Consider the following 8,486-nt stretch of genomic DNA (forward strand, 5'->3'; position numbering starts at 1 on the left):
TCAACTACGGAGCAGTGAATCAACCTGATATTCAGTCGATGAAACTTTCTGATTCTTTTCTTAGTCTTCATGATGAATCTCAGGATCGACCAAACTCGCATTCATTTAATAGTGACTCCGTTGCTCGTGAATATATAATTCAAACAAGGAATCGCAAAGCAAATCATCAAGAGACACGTTCGGTCAATGTTTATCCTGTGGCAAATTTCATTCTCGTAATTCATGTGCATTTCGTAATGCTAAATGTTTGAAATGTGGTAAAATAGGACATATTCAGTCGGTATGCTAAACTACTGTTCATTTTTTTTCCAGTAGTACTAAATCTTGTAATATAGATCCCATTAATTCGGCTGTTCCAAATGGTCATTTATCTCTTTCCACCATTTTGAAAGATAATGCTCATATTGGATCATTTCATGACTTCTTTGTGAACTTAGACAGTATAGAATCCAATATTTAATCTAAGAACTTGAAATCTTTAGATCCTAACGTTGTGTTACGATCCACTAAAGTATCAATATTGGGGATTACTGGACGCAGACTGCCCATACGAGGTTGTTATGAATTGCTAGTAAGAGGTGACAATTCTTCATACATACTTTATAATTTTTTTGGTTAGCGAAACACGATTGCCAAAAATTAGTTTAAAAAATTTTAAAAGACTTAAAGTGGAGTTGTCTTTACTAGTACACAAAAAATTTGGCGCTTTGCCTAAAGATTTGATAGCTGCGTGTACAAAGTGTAGTGGAGGTAATAAAAATTCGAGTTAATGGTGATCCAGTCCTTCTTAAAAGAGGAATAATTCCTTATGGTCCTCGAGAAGCAGTAAATAAGACATTAGACGACTTGTGTTCGAATGGTATAATTGAACCTATTCAGTCTTCAGCATGGGGTACTTCTATTGTTACGCCATTGAAATCGGATGGTAAGAACCCTAGAATGTGTAGTGACCATAGATTAACACAGAACTCCCGTTTGTTGAAGAAGATACGAACCACGGTGGTGGATGAAGATATACTAAATCAACTTCATGGCTCTAAAGTGTTCTCGAAGGTTGACTTGAAAGATGTTTATCTTCAAATCCCTTTCGACCAATCTTCATTTATTTTGACAACAATTAACCCTCCATTTTGGTCTGTTCAAATACAGCTCTCTTCTATTTGGTCTAGGTTGTTCCCTAGCCGTATTATAGAAAGTGATGAATAAGGTAATCAGTGATCATAAAGGCGTTGAGGCTTATCAAGATGATCTTATTTTTCATGGTTTTGTAAAGCGGACCATGATCGGGAACAAATTGCATTATAATATCGTTTAATTGAGAAAACACTACAGTGAATCCTAGTAAGTATCCGTTTTGTATATCTGCTTTCAAATATATTGGACACCTAGTCGATGGTAACGATTTCAAACCAGATATGAAGCGATTAGCTGCACTGAAAAATACACCACCCCCCGAGACATTTTACAGGACTGCGTCCAACAGCGGGCACTCTTCAACACTATTCCTGTTTTATTCACAATTTCCCTTGTGCTAATTTTTTATTCCAGATCTTGCCATCGAATCCATTTAGATGTGGTGAGGAACAAGAATCATGCATACGAAACGTAGTAACGTTTCTTCGAAGTAATTCTGTTGTTCAAACATACTCACATAGTGTACATTCTCTGCTTATTACTGATGCATAACCTGTGGATATTGGTGAAGTTTCTGAATAGGACGGTAGATCCACAATCTGTGTTTCACGTGAACTTACTGAACAAGTTTATTCACAAACTCATCGAGAAGCATTAGCTGCGTTTTGGGCTGTTAAAAGACTTCATGAATATTTATTCAGAAAGAAGTTCACTATTGTTACAGACCATGAAGCTTTAAAGTTCATTTACCAGCCTAAAAAATCTTAATATGTTCCTCAGTCGCTATTGTTCAACGATGAAGTATTGCATTGAGTGCCTATGACTAAACGATTCACCACAGAAATGCCGAAAATCCAACGTATTGATTACACAAATCGACAAACATTACAAGACAGACCTGTTAATAATTCAAACTGTCTCTTAATGCGGCCTTTACCGGGAAAACGTCTAAATCTCATTAGAGAAACCCGTCGATATTTACGATACATGCTTAATGCTATACGGAAAGTTTGGAATGCTAATCTGAAACGTAGATTTCCTGTTCATTTTTCAAGGCACGATGAGTCATCCGTTAATCCTGATGGTAATCTGCGCCTAAACGATCGTTTTGTTATTCCTCCTTCATTGCGTAAATGGTGATCTACATGGTGGACATTTGGTGTTGAAAAAATGAAGTCTTTGGCTAGGCCCATATATTGGTGATCGGAGATAAATGCAGATATATGTCATATAGCAAAAGCGTGTGGAAATGTCACAATTGGAAAAGTCAGTCTACGAAGTGGACTTCATGGTCAGTATTGTCTGAAGCCTGGCAGAGAATTCACGCAGACTGTAACGACCGAACTGCCAGTATTCGGTTTGAACGCAGGACTGACGAACCAAAATTTAATTGAAAAGGCCAGACTATGTTCTTCTGTATAGTGTACCAAGCGTTTTCGAGATACTCGTAATAAATTATATCAAAACACTAATTGCGTGCTCAATTCAAACGGCTCTAATTTAGGAAGTACAACAAATTATAACAAAAATACAAAGTGCCTCAAATGGTACAGCTTGTGCTATACAATCAAAGGTTTTTTCTGACTCAAAGTAGCGCGCTAAACAATAAAAGAAACGGTTAATACCAAAGGGTTCGATACCTGAGAATCAATAAAAATATTCCCAACAAGATGGGATCAAATATCTATCCGCAGGAATTCCAGCAATCCTCCCAAGCAGACAGTCAGAAGGTTAACAGTCACACACTGAACCACGCTGTGACCTTGAGCCTAGTCAAACACGACCATAATGTCAATAGTCCGGCAACATGCAATAGAAAATTAGGTAATAAAAGATAAGTCTTCAATCAAAATCACATAATAAAGGCTCAAACGAGGAAGAATGAAGGACAAAAGATGTGGTTAAACGAGATCTGAACAAAGGTTAAAATACACGACAGGAAGAGGAAACAGATAAATGACGGTTCTGTCCAACAAAAAAGCTGCGGAGGGATTTTCATCGTTCTCTTTCCGTTACACCGGCCCCCAAAATCCCTCTTGCTACACAAAGACACCTTAGAATACATTCCTGTTATGGCTCTCCTTACTAAACGCTCTATACCAATGAGAAGCACAGGACTTACAACAGTACGCCTGTATATCCATAAACCTGACCTACAGTCTGCTACTATTTGGCCTCCTCCAAAAATCACAGCAATCACAGCTTCCCTATATGTTCCCCTTTTCACTAGGACTCGTCACAGAGACTGTGAAAGACACTATCTTATCACAATTGAAGAAGTCTATGATTGTCCTTTTCTTTGAGGTATTGGAAATTTAGGGGTTGACGTTATTTGAAGCAAGCGTTTGAAAAAGGCGGTGATTAGGTGCTTGTTTTGATCATCTTTGCTTTTGTGTGCTTGTTGCATCAAAAAGCATCCTTGGTCTACTATAACTCGAAGCATTTCAGTCAAGGTTTGACATTTTGCTATTCTTCGCCCTGTGGTACCATCATCAAAAAAATTACGGTTTCAGTAAAGGCTGTTCCAGCTACACCGATCTGTTGACTTTGATGTATAAACGGATAAGAATATCGATAGCCACGGCATTTCTCAAACTTTTGCTGTGTTCTTATGAAACAAAAGTCCCATTTCTGGTCTGAAGAATCTGTTCTGAGCTATACGTCCAGTAGATTACAAAAGATAAGTCTTTATCCAAAATCACACGATAAAGGCTCAGACGGGGAAGACTGAAGAAAAAAAGGCGTGGTTAAACGAGATCTGAACAAAGGTTAAAATACGCGACAGGGAGAAGAAACAAATAAATGACAGTAGTGTCCAACAAAAAAGCTGCGGAGGGATTTTCATCGTTCTCTTTCCGTTACACAGGCTAATGTGGTCCATTTCTCAGTAAATACTATGCTCTTGAAGTGATTAATTTTTTTTCAAAGTGGCCTGAATTTCTTTTCACAACTTCACCAAATCCTAACTTAGCAATCCAAACATTAAGAAAAGGTGCTTAGTCGAAAAGGGGTTCCAATGCTGTTAGCGACTGATTGTGGCTCTCATTATGCTTCAGATGCCTACTACCTGGTTGAATGTTATAAGGTGCAGACGTCTATTCACTGCTCCCAGGCACCCTTGTTTTAATGGTCAGGCAGACATTTTGTCAGGACATTGAAAATTGCTATTGATTCTATTGCTGCTTCAACATTTAACGAACTGGAGAGGGGAGTAAACACATTTCTACTGCAATAAAGAAATGCTAACCATTCTGTGACGAAAGACACTCCATCAAAACTATTAAAAAGAAGAATTCTTCGTTCGAATACGAAGTGTTTGAAGTCTTCAGAAGTTACGTATTATCGTGCAAACGGTCTCCGACTAGCCGCGATGATTGTGGTGAAGAATGCCGGGAAATCCATGATGCGAATTTTAAATATTAATACCTTAAGTATATACAACTGACATGCTGATCAAATACAATTTCAGTAGCTAGGTGAGTCTATTTTAATTTTTGTCGTTAATTTTGATACTAATGAGTACATTCTAGATAATAGAGAGTCTGTATCCAAAACACTGTCGGACACACATAGAACGAATATAAGTAGAAGACGTACAACTGATTATACGAGCTTATACTCCAATTTAAGCTGTGGCAGATGTGGTGTTTGTATGAACTAATGATTCCTTTGTACTTGATTTTGAATTCCAAATACAATACGTTCGTTTCTGTGCATATCTGTAGCGGGACGTGGAGTCCCAATTGACTATGAAGACCGCTACAGAGAAACACGTGCCAAATTACTCAAAAAAAAATCCCCGGAAGCCAAATATCAGAAGGCAGTTAATGGACCAGGTTGAGATATATTTGCTGGCGATCTCGTGGTATCGAGAGAATACCGAGATCGTACCAGGATACAATCTTGTTTACAGAGCGTAACCGAATTCGTGCGAGGTCACAATCAAAGTGTAAGAATAATAATGGAAGCATAATATAGCTGTCATTAGCACAGTTAAACAAAGAGTACATTAGACAAGCACAGGTACAATTGGTTATAATAATAATAATTGTTTTCATCAAACCAATCGTGTTCTCGTGATAAAAGTGAGTCACTACATATCGTTCTTCGTGGCTTAAGTTGTGTTATTTATGGGATCCACAGTTTGTACAATCATTAAAATACTTCTAGTTATCACATTAACCCATTACTTTTATTTCTTTACGAAAATTAATACAGAAAATATCATTGTTGTTTAGATCAATTGCTTTTTTTTCTGGCTGTAAATGGGACAATTACAAACGCAGTCAACTGCAAATACAACACTAGTAAAATAGCTACCAGAAGCAAGCGAAGCTACTAATTAAGACAGTCAAGGATAAAGTTGCAATTTTAAGGTTACACTGTTGTTCATTACGGATTCTCTTGCCTTATCTTGTCCTTATCTTGTGTACTTCCTTATCCTTTCTGAACTCCCTCACATTGTAGTGGACGTACACTCAAGTGGGGTAAACCGTTTTCTCAGTTCAAAATTACAGAGTATTTTTGCAAATTATGAAAACCATACATATGTAGAATTATGGTCTACTATGATATTAGTGCTGCTCTAATAATAGACCTAATCCTAAAATTGTAGATTTGTCATGATATAACTGCCTAATCTATAAGGTCTTACGTGGAAGTCACACCATCGACTACTACGCCAACTCATTGTATCGTACCAATTACCAATACATGATGTAGAACAAGGTTAAGCTAGAGAAAGAACAATATATTTAATATGAATAGAAGAAATAAGGTAACATTCAGCAGGGACCACGCATGCATGGCCGAGCCATGCCGTTCGATCAACTCCAATTCATTCAATTATCTGTTCCCGTCTTTTCCATCGTTAGGTATTTCTCCGCGTTAAATATTGAATACCTATTTTCCGAGTAGTGTTGTGTTCAGCTTTGAAGATTGTGTGGTTATGGTCCAATGCCACTACACATATAATACTTCATTTGCACATCTTCCATTAGCTGTTTCTTACAAACTTCATCGTTCCATCATTCTTGTTGTTATTACAATAACTGTCTACTTACAGCCCTGTTTTCTTCGATTCAGTCTTCTCGATTTTCTGCTGCCAAGCATTGCACTACTGATTAGTGTTACATAATACTTATATCTGTCGACACAAGTACGATACACTACTACTTCTGTTGTTTTCGTTCATTGTGTACCAGTACAGTACTAACATTCTGACCAGTTCCTACACCAAGAATATGAGAACACCTAGTCAGTGTCATAACTCAGGAAGGAGGGATTTCACAAGTGAAGAATTTGTATGTTCAGCCAGAAGTCCTTGAAAAACTCCTGATATAGAACTCAGAGAAGCATTTTAGATAACGTGTACAGTAGTGGTCACATGATGCAAAATGTATACGTCATGTGACAACAAAGACCACACTCCATATTCATTATCACTAATGAGCAACAACAAAACAAGAGGAAAGGCCTTCCCACATCACGTAATGGGAAAGACGTCTATCGGTGGAGAAATACAAAATGGCTATGACTGTATTAAGTACCAGAAACAGATAAAGAGACTGCCAGCATGATTTATACATGACATTAAGAAATAGGTGTGCACTTAGGGTATAGAAAGATAGAAGGTCTTCGTGAACTGCAAAACATTAACTACATGTACCAATTTATTTCTTAAAGAAAATAAATAAAACAGGGTTATTTCACTTATAAGGTTCCTAGGCGTGACTATCACTAACCTCGAAACTGCTGAAGTATTTATCACACATTGTGACAAACAAATTAATCACTTATAAGGCTGTGAATGTTAAAACGATTAATCGACAACCATAATAGTGGGGAATACTGCACAAAAAAACCTACATCCAAAAATTAGACAGGCTGCAATGAAATATACCGTGCCATTTTAGAAATATGAGCTTAATTCGTTTATACTGTAATAAGTTACCTGTCCTGACTCTTGTAAATCTCTAAGCAGTTCCAAAAGGAAATTACTGATCCTCTCTGTGATTTTCAACAGAGGTAACATAAAGCATTAAAACTGTTGTAGACTGGTGTTGCTGCCTCTAGAACTCTTGATTACGTTTGAAAGCTTGGTGTACGACAAAATGTCCATAAATTATTTTACAAACCACATCATGAGTTCGGAAAATAGAAGTCACATAACACAAACGCCTTGTCAACATATGACAGTTGTACAGAGAATCAAGATCAGAAACTGCCCGCACGTGGACTATTCCCAGACTTTACCAAAGCGTTTGACCTTGTACTAAACCCCATTTTATTGGCTAACATCAATCAGATTGGTTTTTCTGATCTGTCCAAGTCAGTGAATCATCAACGGAGCTGAACAATCTGTATTGAAGTTGACAGAGCATGGTAAAACTGAAAAGCGTCTTTGTCCGTAGTTTCATAGGAGGCCATGGTAGATCTTCTTGTGACCTCACTGTTTACCAATGATCTCTCATTAAACCTTATTAAACCTCAGTTCTCATCAACGCACCCGACATTAATTGTGGGGCTAATAAACATTAGCTTTAAAAAGACCTGACATTAACAAAAGGCTTGATAAACAAGAAAGAATGAAAATATTTATGAAAACATGATTTTAGTTTATTTCGTATTGTAAAGACAATTGTTATCTATATTTATATGATAATTCGAAGTATTCACTTTGACTTATAATTCCCGAAATAGTGCAATTTACGATAGACATAGTACAACTGAACGTATTATATATGTAATCTTACAACTGACATCATCCAAGCAGTTTCTTTTCGTATATTAAATAGTTATACATTTGTTGTTAGTTCATAATGTCACAAAAATCAAATTATGAAACTGTCTCCACAGAACACAGTAAATAATTCGTCTAGATATTTCAAAATAAAAACTAAAGTGTACTCAATGTTATTCAGTGCTTATTTTTACATTAAATGGTTTTTTTTAATTATTCAGCGAAGTAACTAACATCCTCAAACGATAAGGTATAAACATATTCTACTGTTAAATTTACCTAGTACTGTTTGTTTGTATTTTCACATTGTTGTTTAGGAATGTAATTGATCAGTCTCTTATTGGAATATTTGCATCCTGTACAGATTGCCTCGATATTACCTTAAATCACTAGCATTATAAGCAAAGATGGATGGTGGTTAGCAGTGGGAAACAGGATGCGTGTTTCGTCCTACTTGGGACTTGTTAACTGGATATATCTGCATCCTAGAGTTGATGTTCGCTCCGTTACTCGAACTTAGTACCGTTCGCTCCAAACACCATCGCGTTTTCCTATTAACTACTGAGTCCTGATTCTGTGTTGGGGTGAAGCTTAAATTCACTTAGTATTG

The sequence above is a fragment of the Schistosoma haematobium genome, chromosome 4 (genome assembly GCF_000699445.3).
Source record: "Schistosoma haematobium chromosome 4, whole genome shotgun sequence".
NCBI classification, from domain to species: domain Eukaryota; kingdom Metazoa; phylum Platyhelminthes; class Trematoda; order Strigeidida; family Schistosomatidae; genus Schistosoma; species Schistosoma haematobium.